The sequence below is a fragment of the Petromyzon marinus genome, unplaced genomic scaffold, assembly GCF_048934315.1.
Source record: "Petromyzon marinus isolate PM22_M1 ecotype Great Lakes invasive population unplaced genomic scaffold, UKy_Petmar_22M1.pri1.0 PM_G_Scaffold_9, whole genome shotgun sequence".
NCBI classification, from domain to species: Eukaryota; Metazoa; Chordata; class Hyperoartia; order Petromyzontiformes; family Petromyzontidae; genus Petromyzon; species Petromyzon marinus.
Window position 1 is genome coordinate 5,544,491 of NW_027423046.1, and position 12,567 is coordinate 5,557,057.

Below are 12,567 nucleotides of genomic sequence, written 5' to 3' on the forward strand. Positions count from 1 at the left end.
GTACTGCAACTTGAGAATAAATACAACTGAAGTTTTAACCCATGTCGGAGACGCTGATTACATATTGATAAGTGGATGTTAATAAAACATGCAACTAGTCGTATTCAAAACCTTCTGTATTGTCATGTAACAATATATCCTTTCACAAAAGTTAACATTTAAAATCATGACGTTTAACAATATGCATTTGCAGCGGTTGGCAATTTTACGTTTCAACTTTCCAGGCACTCGGGTTTGTTAATTCAGAGAGTGAAACAGCAAGGGACATTCTCGTCTCTTTGCCCTGTGTTTGCCCTCGGGTGCAGTGAGTTTATGGTGTTTTGCCATGGGTCCTCCCTTGCTCTCTCAGAAATTCCCTGAGTCACTCCTTGCCCATGGAAGAGTTATTCCTTTATGGCCTTTCATTAACGTTTCACCTTTTGCTACATGAGTTAGGTGTATTCCTGAGAAGCAAAATATTTGACGACTTTAAGGCCCTCCTCAGCTCTGGTTATTCTCATCATGCCCATCTGATCAATGTCTCTTGTATTGTTTACCCATTTCTCATTTTAGTGCTATTTTGGCTTCGTCATCTGGTTTTCCCAAGCTTCAGCATGCAGGGAACGCATATTTGTCTCCAAGGAGCCATGATGTAAAAAATAGACAAAATTACACAATAACATTTTTTTGGAAGAGGCATATATACAACAGGTGTGGGAGCATGGCGCTGAGGTTTAGGAAACTGTAAGTCCCAGGCTTCTATGGTCTGGCCTTCCCATAAACAAAATGCGAGGAATGGTAATGGTATTAACACCAGTGGAGGGATGGTGGCAAGGCCGGTGAGTCAGATGCCTTCTATGACCTGTCACAAGTACTAGCTAAAGTCGCCCCTTGGGATGGAGTCATCCTGTCGGGTGACTTTAATGCCTGAGTAGGTCATGACACTGGCACCTGGGCCAGAGTGATTGGAAGGCATCGGTCAGAACAGCTCAATAACAACGGTAGGAGGCTGCTAAACTTCTATGCAGCACATTGGGCTTACCAACACGCTGTTCCGGCATCGGCGCATCCACACAGCATCATGGATGCACACTGGGTCCAGGCAGGAACATCTGCTGGACTATATAGTAACAGAACACCGAATGCGAGCCCATGTCCTTGACACCAGGACCTACCGTTGAGGTGATCTGCCCGCTGACCATATGCTTGACATTTGTAACATTTTCCACTCCGGTAGTGGGTGTCCATCTAGGACACCATTCAAAGCCACAGTGGCCTGGTCTCAGCTAGCTGATGAAAGTTGCAGGTTAGAATGTCATCATCTCTTGCAGGAGAATACAAGTTAGGAAGCAGTAAAGTGAGAACACAGATCAGAACATTTAATTAAATGACTGCGTGTTGCCTTGGTGTGGTCTGGGACTGTTTTGTTGGTGCTTTAATACCTTGCCCTAGCTTGCGTTCGGTATTGATACATCGGCAGGCATGTATGTACTCATTTAATTTGTACTTAGATTCTATATTTATATTCGTACATTTTTAGTGACTTGCATTACTTTTTTCTATTTTGTACTTCTAACAAAATTGTATTGCTTGTTGTAACTTGATCCGCCCCTGCTGGACATTTGTGAAAAAGACCAAAAACCTTCACATTACAGGCATCGCAGAGTCCAATTCCAGTTGTCTCCAGACACTCAGACCGCCACACGCAAGCCCGCACTTTGTTGAAGGAACTGGTTCCCAGAGAGTTGGCTGCAACAATCCAATGCAACCGATTTAACGGGGTTCAGGAGTTACATGAGGTGCATCCGAAGTCAACGCTACATATTGACAGAAATAATTGAATCACGCTCTATTGGGGGGCAGTGGTGCACCAGAATGGGTCTGGGATCGATTCCAGACTCGTGTGCTTTTTTGGGTGGGGTTGGCATGTACTCCCCTTGTTCTGCATGAGGGTGAGTGAGCGTGTGAGTGGAGTTGGAATGTACTCCCCTTGTTCTGCATGAGGGTGAGTGAGCGTGTGAGTGAGTGGAGTTGGAATGTACTCCCCTTGTTCTGCATGAGGGTGAGTGAGCTTATGAGTGAGTGGAGTATAAATGTACTCCCCTTGTTCTGCATGAGGGTGAGTGAGTGTGTGAGTGGAGTTGGAATGTACTCCCCTTGTTCTGCATGAGGGTGAGTGAGCATGTGAGTGAGTGGAGTTGGAATGTACTCCCCTTGTTCTGCATGAGGGTGAGTGAGCGTGTGAGTGAGTGGAGTTGGAATGTACTCCCCTTGTTCTGCATGAGGGTGAGTGAGCGTATGAGTGAGTGGAGTATGAATGTACTCCCCTTGTTCTGCATAAGGGTGAGTGAGCGTGTCAGTGAGTGGAGTTGGAATGTACTCCCCTTGTTCTGCATGAGGGTGAGTGAGCGTATGAGTGAGTGGAGTATGAATGTACTCCCCTTGTTCTGCATAAGGGTGAGTGAGCGTGTCAGTGAGTGGAGTTGGAATGTACTCCCCTTGTTCTGCATGAGGGTGAGTGAGCGTGTGAGTGAGTGGAGTTGGAATGTACTCCCCTTGTTCTGCATGAGGGTGAGTGAGCATGTAAGTGAGTGGATTTGGAATGTGCCGTGGCGAGGCCCTAATCTGCTGTGTAGCAATGCTAATGATAACGAAAAAGGGATGGCTGCGGCAGGACTCTGGGTGCACGCCTCGCTGTTAAGGTTGTTTTTACTATGCACACGCTGTGTAAGTGCGCGCGAGTGCCAGCAAGCGGGCCCCACGCCGAAACCCTGCAGCCCCGTGCACACCTTCTCATGCACACCGTCTCCCCACACAAATCACAGACTCCATGCCGAGGCTCTACCCACACACACAGAAATGAACTAAAGTTTATTAACGGCACAAAAACCCGCTACCTGGAGGGGGAATATTTCGTGAGGAGAGCCTAGCCTAACTCTGCCTATGCCCCCAGTTACACAAACGTCCTACCATGTACCTCGTAGCTGTACTCACGGCATCGCACGGACGCTATGAGAGTCAGAGGGAGAAGGACGAGCGAAACCCTTGCCTATCGCTGCCTCATAGCAGCACTCGCTGGCATCACATGGATGCTGCGAGCGGCTCGAGGAGGCAGGACGGCAGGCAGTGGGTCTGGATTGCCCGGAGGTTGAAGACAACTGCCCCAATCGTCCCGGGGCTCCCACCTTCATTCTCTAAACTTAAAAGGCCCAGGGTGGAATTGTACCACGCGGCCAATCGCGCGCTTAACCTGCACCGTCTAAATGGAGGGCCACGGGGTCTGCTGCCGCTCACCCATTGTCCTCCCGTGCTCATTAAGTCTAACCCACTGGTCTGCTCTTCTGGCCAATTATTCCACACTCCGCCTATCCCAAGGTCGTGAGTAACTCAACGCAGTTGGTCCAGTGAACCTTTCCCTTCTGCGCCCATAAAATCTTCAGCCAATTTAGGGGCACCGCAATGTAACCTGTCCTGTGGGGGTCGGCCAATCTCCTGCAACCGGGAAACCGTGGGACTCTCCCTCTAGGCGCCCTTTACATTAAAACCGGATGTGCCAGGAAACCCCCCGTCAGGACACTACTAGGGGGGTGCATTGTGTGCAGGTTGTGCGCTTAGTCGGGGGCCGGGAGGGGATTGTGGTGTTTGCGGAGTTGCTCCGTGGTCGTGGCACCACAACTGAGATGATTGGCCAATGCACCACCTGTGCCCCCTGCAGTGTACACACACACAGTTTGTACACACACACAGTTTGTACACACACACAGTTTGTACACACACACAGTTTGTACACACACACAGTTTGTACACACACACAGTTTGTACACACAGTGTACACACACACAGTTTGTACACACACACAGTTTGTACACTGTAAACACACACAGTTTTTACACACACACAGTGTACACACACAGTTTGTACACACACGCACAGTGTACACACACACAGTTTGTACACACACACAGTGTACACACACACAGTTTGTACACACACACAGTGTACACACATACAGTTTGTACACACACAGTGCACACATGCACAGTTTGTACGCACACACACAGTGTACACACACACAGTTGTACACACACACAGTGTACACACATACAGTTTGTACACACACAGTGCACACATACACAGTTTGTACACACACACAGTGTACACACACAGTGTACACACACACAGTGTACACACACACAGTTTGAACACACACACACAGTTTGTACACACACACAGTGTACACACACAGTTTGTACACACACACACAGTGTACACACACACAGTTTGAACACACACACAGTTTGTACACACACACAGTTTGTACACACGCAGTGTACACACCACATACACAGTTTGTACACACACAGTGTACACACACACAGTTTGTACACACACACAGTTTGTACACACAGTTTGTACACACACACAGTTTGTACACACACACAGTGTACACACAATAATATCCACGTTCTTGTTGAGCTTACGCACCCAAGGGGTCTCTGTTCAAGAGAGGGAGCAATGGAAAATAAATCTAAATCAACTTAAACTCGAACTCCGCTCTGTGACGTCACCACTCAGCATTACTTCATCGGCGTGAAACGCCAGGCGGCGGTGTCCTTCGCTAGTGACGTCATGTCACCGAGGTATTCGGTGCACCCTTGAGCGTGACGTCACCTCCGCTTGGTCACTGTCGAAATCTGTTCCGGTACAATCCTTATTTGGGTATAGCTACGCCCAGTGACTGGCGGATCATGAACATCCTCGACAAATGGACCAAAATAATTAACATAATTTATTTATATTCTTAGTTTTTTCGGTAAAGTCACGTTGAAGAGAAACAACAAAATAACAAAATATATATAAAACAATAAAAAATTCTCACGACGTTTCGACCATAACTCAAACGGTCATCATCAGGTGTGTCGGTTTGCATAAATTTATTTTGAAAACGGCATATTTATTTATATATATAAAATAACGTTTGCGTCACGCGCAACGATTGGCAGTTTGCCCAGGACTAGTCCATCTATTTTTTGAAAAGAGGAGGGGGGAGACGAAATTTGTTTTTATGTATGCTGTCTGAAAGCCACTGTAAGCGTGAACAATCAATCAAGAACTGAAATGATTTATCAAATCTTTCCAATGATTGCTAAGATAGAATCCATCTTCTCGGTTGAAATTGTCTCTGTGCTTGTATATGTGGATAGCCTCATGAACGAATCTCTCATGGAAGCCAGATGGCTTACAAAGAACCTCCGTCTTGGAAAAGTCAATGGCATGTGAGCCTACTGAATTAGAACAATGATCTGCTACGGCCGAGGTGTTGGTCCTACCGTGTTTAAGGTCTGCTTTATGTTCACGAATGCGGTCCGAGATATGGCGTTTGGTTTCTCCAATGTAACTACTACCACAGAGGCAACTTAGTTTGTAGACACCAGGGTATTGTATGTCCGGAATCACATCTTTTACAGACGGAACCAGATCACGGATTTTATGTAATGTGTTGAAACGGACCTGGATCTTGTGTTTATTCAAGATTTTGGAGATCTTTTTTGTGATCCCAGCAATGTAGGGTAAAGTGATGGTTTTTTATATATATATAAATAAATAAATATGCCGTTTTCAAAATAAATTTATGCAAACCGACACACCTGATGATGACCGTTTGAGTTATGGTCGAAACGTCGTGAGAATTTTTTATTGTTTTATATATATTTTGTTATTTTGTTGTTTCTCTTCAACGTGACTTTACCGAAAAAACTAAGAATATGAATTACTGCAGTCACGAAAGCTTTAAATCAAAATTTAATCGCCTCTACGGGGAGGGTTTTCACATAACTTTAAGATCGTTCAACAAACTCCGGGATAAGAAAGCTCAGCTGATCGAGTCTCTCACCTTCCTGAAGAGATGCCGCGACTCTGGGGTAATACCAATCGCATTTACACTCACCTCTGCTACTGTAACTTCTTCTAATGCGAAATGAATTCTTTTCAAAACTAGCTTAGCTCTTATCTCAGAAAAAATCAGACTTATACGCACAGAACTAGATCAGTTAGACAAGGCACTCTACAAATCACACTTATCATTGACGGCAATAATGTCCACATCGGATTGGGAACATGTAGACAATATGACTGCCTCTTCAGCTGCTACTATGTCGACCAAATGTAAGGAAAACCTGATTTCCAAATTTAACCTCCTCTTCAACAAAAGACCGGACCCATACACCAAAAAGTTAAACGTTAATAAAGTCGTAATTAATCGCAGTAACAGTTCTATTTCCGATGGTCTGAAATCCGTTTTAGCTAAAGGTCTAAACTTTGCAGTCACACCTAAACACATACCAGTTAATGATATAATTGCCCAAGTAGACGTTGCTCTCAGGGGCCTGGGTCACATCGCTGCAGACGTAGCAAGATCTGAAATCGCTGCAACCCTCAAAAACGCTAAGATGCCAGCTAGCAACCTCAGCAAAGATGAGCGTTTTGAATTATATAAATTAAAAAAGAGGAATGATATTGTAGTTCTCTCAGCTGACAAAGGCAATGCTACTGTTATCATGGATAAAATAGAATACAACAACAAAATTAAAGAATTACTCGACGATGGTAGTTATACAAAAATAAAAAGAGATCCCACCAACAGCCTCGTCACACAAACCAACAAAATAATTTCTGATTCAACCGCATTAATTGATCAATCTAAACAGTTTTCGTTGAAACCTTCTGCTGCCAGGCCACCAAGATTATACGGCTTACCAAAAATACATAAAGTTGATACACCTCTTCGTCCCATAGTCTCTACTATCAGCTCCCCCACCTACAAACTAGCTCGTTTTTTGTCTGAAATCCTGCGTCCTTTCACTGGAAAAACCACCTCTGCGGTACTAAATTCTACTCACCTGGTATCGACAATCAAAGACATTTCCCTGTCCCCAAACGACCTGCTTGTCAGTTTTGATGTGGTGTCCTTGTTCACCAAAGTCCCGGTACCTGACACCATCGCTATCATTGAAGACCTGGTTCATCAAGGACTGCATACTGATGTACCCCCCCTGGTGAGACATTGCTTAACCAACACATACTTCACCTGGAATGGAACTTTCTACAAACAAACTGAGGGCACCCCAATGGGCTCCCCCCTATCTCCGGTTGTAGCCAACGTATTCATGGAAAAATTTTAAACTGACGCCATCCAGACTGCCACTCTACGCCCGACCTTATGGAAGAGGTACGTTGATGACACCTTTGTCATCTGGCCACATGGCCAGCCTGCTCTAGACCAATTCCGCGACCACATCAATTCCATACACCCAGCCATCAGATTTACCATGGAGGTCGAAAAAGATGGCAAACTACCCTTTTTGGATGTCTTAATTAAAAGGAGACATGATGGTTCAATGAGCCACTCTGTCTACAGGAAAGCTACCCATACAGATGCTTACTTGAAACCGGATTCCCACCACCATCCATCCCAGAAGAACTGCCTCATCAAGACTCTATACCATAGAGCCCAATGCATTTCCGACCAGGAACACATTACCAGTGAACTCAAGCACGTACACCAGGCTCTCAGGGCTAATGGCTACTCTGACTACACAATCCGCAAAGCCATCACTCCAGTCATGAAGAAGGATCCTCTTGTGGAGCCACTCAAAACCATCACCTTACCCTACATTGCAGGGGTCACTAAAAAGATCTCCAAAATCCTGAATAAACACAAGATCCAGGTCCGATTCAACACAGTACACAAAATCCGTGATTTAGTTCCATCTGTAAAAGATGCTCTTCCAGACATACAGTACCCGGGCGTTTACAAACTAAAGTGCCTCTGTGGTAGTAGCTACATTGGAGAAACCAAAAGACATATCTCGGACCGCATCCGCAAACATAAAGCAGACTTGAAACACGGTAAGACGAACTCCTCTGCCGTGGCAGATCACTGTTACAATTCAGTGGGCTCACATGACATTGACTTCTCCAAGACGGAGGTTCTTTGCAAACCAACCGGCTACCATGAGAGATTCGTTCATGAGGCCATTCACATATACAAGCACAGAGACAATTTCAACCGAGAAGATGGATTCAGGCTTAGTAACCACTGGAAAGATGTGTTAAATCATTTCTGTTCTTAATTAATTGTAATTTTACGATGACCTTCAGACCGCAGCTCTTTCGCCAGCATTGCCTCTTAATACCTCTCACACCACGGTTAATGGTATGGTTTACAACATGGAGTATACTAGGGCCTCGCAGCTGTCTCTCTCCCCCTCCTCTGTTCCGACCATGGACGAACTCGTCCGTCTGAACGGGGCCCGTAGCTATCCGTGGTGCGGAAATTTGAGGGTAAGAATCCACCCATTTTTTCGCCATATAGCATTGTGATATATAACGACTTATGGTTGGTAGCTTAGCTGATTGGAGAATATAGAGTTTATTGATAACATGAAGGTAATTTATATTTTAGTTTTTATTGGTTCACTATATAGTACTGTGAATAGCTCAGATGTGTAGTCATTTCTGTGACCAGTCACTAGCAAATCACTCAGTTATTTCAATGCTAAATTCGGCTAGTTATTTCAATGCTAAATTCTCCTGTTTGATTTGTACTAAGTGCCTCGGTGAATGTGTATGCTCTGACTTCAACGTAGCTATTTCTGTAGCAGTTACAAGCGAATCACTCAACTATTTCAATGCTAAATTCTATGCTAATTCCATTGTCAAGGGGTGCCTCTGCGGATGTGTATGCCTTAACTTAGCTATTTCAATGCTAAATTCTATGCTAATTCCTTTTAACAATGGGTGCCTCTGCGGATGTTTATGCTTTAACTTTTAACATAGCTATTTCTGTGACCAGTCACAAGCTAATCATTCAGCCATTTCAATGCTAAATTTTATGCTAATTCCTTTGTCTAGGCTCTTTGTTCCTCTCACACAGCTTAAAAGCCGTGATCTGAACGTGGCTCTCTCACTCCAGCGCTGTCCTACCAGACAGTCTCGCCCCCTTCACCTGATGAAGGCCGCTTGTGTTGTGGCCGAAACGTCGTGAGAATATTATTGTTATTTTATTTTATCAATTTATTATTTTATTCTCATTCTACGTGACTTTACCGAAAGAACCAAAGAAGATGAATCATTGCAGTCACGAAAGCTTTAAATCGAAATTTAACCGCCTCTACGGGGAGGGATTCCACACATCCTTAAGATCATTCAACAGACTTCGGGATAAGAAGGCTCAACTAATCGAGTCTCTCACCTTTCTGAAGAGATGCCGCGACTCTAAGGTAATACCAACCGCATTTACACTAACCTCTGCTGTTGCAACTTCTCTCAATGCAAAACGAATTCTAGCTAGAACTAGCTTCGCTCTTATCTCGGAAAAAATCAGACTTACACGCACCGAACTCGATCAGTTAGACAAGACACTCTACAAATCACACTTAAAATTGACAGCAACAATGTCTACATCGGATTGGGAACATGTAGACAATATGACTACCTCTTCGGCTGCCACTATGTCGAACAAATGTAGGGACAATTTGATTTCCAAATTCAATCACCTCTCCAGCAAAAAATCGGATCCACACACCGAAAAGATAGACGTCAACAAAGTCGTAATTAATCGCAGTAACAGTTCCATTTCTGATGGTCTGAAATCCGTTTTAGCTAAAGGTCTAAACTTTGCTGTCACACCGAGACACTTACCGGTTAATGATATCATTGCCCATGTCGACGTTGCACTCAAGGGCTTGAGTCACATCTCTGCAGACGTAGCAAGATCTGAAATCGCTGCAACCCTCAAAAACGCTAAGTTGCCACCCAGCAACATCAGCAAAGACGAACGTTTTGAATTATCTCAATTAAAAAAGAGGGATGATATTGTCGTTCTCTCAGCCGACAAAGGCAATGCCACTGTCATCATGGACAAAACAGAATATAACAACAAAATTCAAGAACTACTCAACGATGGCAGCTATACAAAAATAAAAAGAGATCCCACCAACAGCCTGGTCACCAAAACGAATAAAATTATCTCTGATTCAACAACATTAATTGATGAGATCAAACAGTTCTCGTTGAAACCCTCTGCTGTCAGACCACCAAGATTATATGGCCTTCCAAAGATACACAAAGAAGATATACCCCTTCGTCCCATCGTCTCTACTATCAGCTCCCCCACCTACAAACTGGCACGTTTTCTGGCTGATATACTGCGACCTTTCACTGGAAAAACCACCTCTGCGGTACTAAATTCTACTCACCTGGTATCGACAATCAAAGACATTTCCCTGTCCCCAAACGACCTGCTTGTCAGTTTTGATGTGGTGTCCTTGTTCACCAAAGTCCCGGTACCTGACACCATCGCTATCATTGAAGACCTGGTTCATCAAGGACTGCATACTGATGTACCCCCCCTGGTGAGACATTGCTTAACCAACACATACTTCACCTGGAATGGAACTTTCTACAAACAAACTGAGGGCACCCCAATGGGCTCCCCCCTATCTCCGGTTGTAGCCAACGTATTCATGGAAAAATTTGAAACTGACGCCATCCAGACTGCCACTCTACGCCAGACCTTATGGAAGAGGTACGTTGATGACACCTTTGTCATCTGGCCACATGGCCAGCCTGTTCTAGACCAATTCCATGACCACATCAATTCCATACACCCAGCCATCAGATTTACCATGGAGGTCGAAAAAGATGGCAAACTACCCTTTTTGGATGTCTTAATTAAAAGGAGACATGATGGTTCAATGAGCCACTCTGTCTACAGGAAAGCTACCCATACAGATGCTTACTTGAAACCGGATTCCCACCACCATCCATCCCAGAAGAACTGCCTCATCAAGACTCTATACCATAGAGCCCAATGCATTTCCGACCAGGAACACATTACCAGTGAACTCAAGCACGTACACCAGGCTCTCAGGGCTAATGGCTACTCCGACTACACAATCCGCAAAGCCATCACTCCAGTCATGAAGAAGGATCCTCTTGTGGAGCCACTCAAAACCATCACCTTACCCTACATTGCAGGGGTCACTAAAAAGATCTCCAAAATCCTGAATAAACACAAGATCCAGGTCCGATTCAACACAGTACACAAAATCCGTGATTTAGTTCCATCTGTAAAAGATGCTCTTCCAGACATACAGTACCCGGGCGTTTACAAACTAAAGTGCCTCTGTGGTAGTAGCTACATTGGAGAAACCAAAAGACATATCTCGGACCGCATCCGCAAACATAAAGCAGACTTGAAACACGGTAAGACGAACTCCTCTGCCGTGGCAGATCACTGTTACAATTCAGTGGGCTCACATGACATTGACTTCTCCAAGACGGAGGTTCTTTGCAAACCAACCGGCTACCATGAGAGATTCGTTCATGAGGCCATTCACATATACAAGCACAGAGACAATTTCAACCGAGAAGATGGATTCAGGCTTAGTAACCACTGGAAAGATGTGTTAAATCATTTCTGTTCTTAATTAATTGTAATTTTACGATGACCTTCAGACCGCAGCTCTTTCGCCAGCATTGCCTCTTAATACCTCTCACACCACGGTTAATGGTATGGTTTACAACATGGAGTATACTAGGGCCTCGCAGCTGTCTCTCTCCCCCTCCTCTGTTCCGACCATGGACGAACTCGTCCGTCTGAACGGGGCCCGTAGCTATCCGTGGTGCGGAAATTTGAGGGTAAGAATCCACCCATTTTTTCGCCATATAGCATTGTGATATATAACGACTTATGGTTGGTAGCTTAGCTGATTGGAGAATATAGAGTTTATTGATAACATGAAGGTAATTTATATTTTAGTTTTTATTGGTTCACTATATAGTACTGTGAATAGCTCAGATGTGTAGTCATTTCTGTGACCAGTCACTAGCAAATCACTCAGTTATTTCAATGCTAAATTCGCCTAGTTATTTCAATGCTAAATTCTCCTGTTTGATTTGTACTAAGTGCCTCGGTGAATGTGTATGCTCTGACTTCAACGTAGCTATTTCTGTAGCAGTTACAAGCGAATCACTCAACTATTTCAATGCTAAATTCTATGCTAATTCCATTGTCAAGGGGTGCCTCTGCGGATGTGTATGCCTTAACTTTTAACATAGCTATTCTGTGACCAGTCACAAGCTAATCATTCAGCCATTTCAATGCTAAATTTTATGCTAATTCCTTTGTCTAGGCTCTTTGTTCCTCTCACACAGCTTAAAAGCCGTGATCTGAACGTGGCTCTCTCACTCCAGCGCTGTCCTACCAGACAGTCTCGCCCCCTTCACCTGATGAAGGCCACTTGTGTTGTGGCCGAAACGTCGTGAGAATATTATTGTGTTATTTTATTTTATCAATTTATTATTTTATTCTCATTCTACGTGACTTTACCGAAAGAACCAAAGAAGATTTTAAGTGGTATGCCTTGTAACTGATGAATGATCCGAGCGTGCTCCTTATTTCAAAGACGATGAGTTGCTCCAGAGGCCGATGCTTCGTGAAACACAAAAGTACCCTTTGACCCGTATCACAAGAACAACGGGTCTCACCTGAGTTCTCTGTACAGGTTACTTCCAAACAGACAC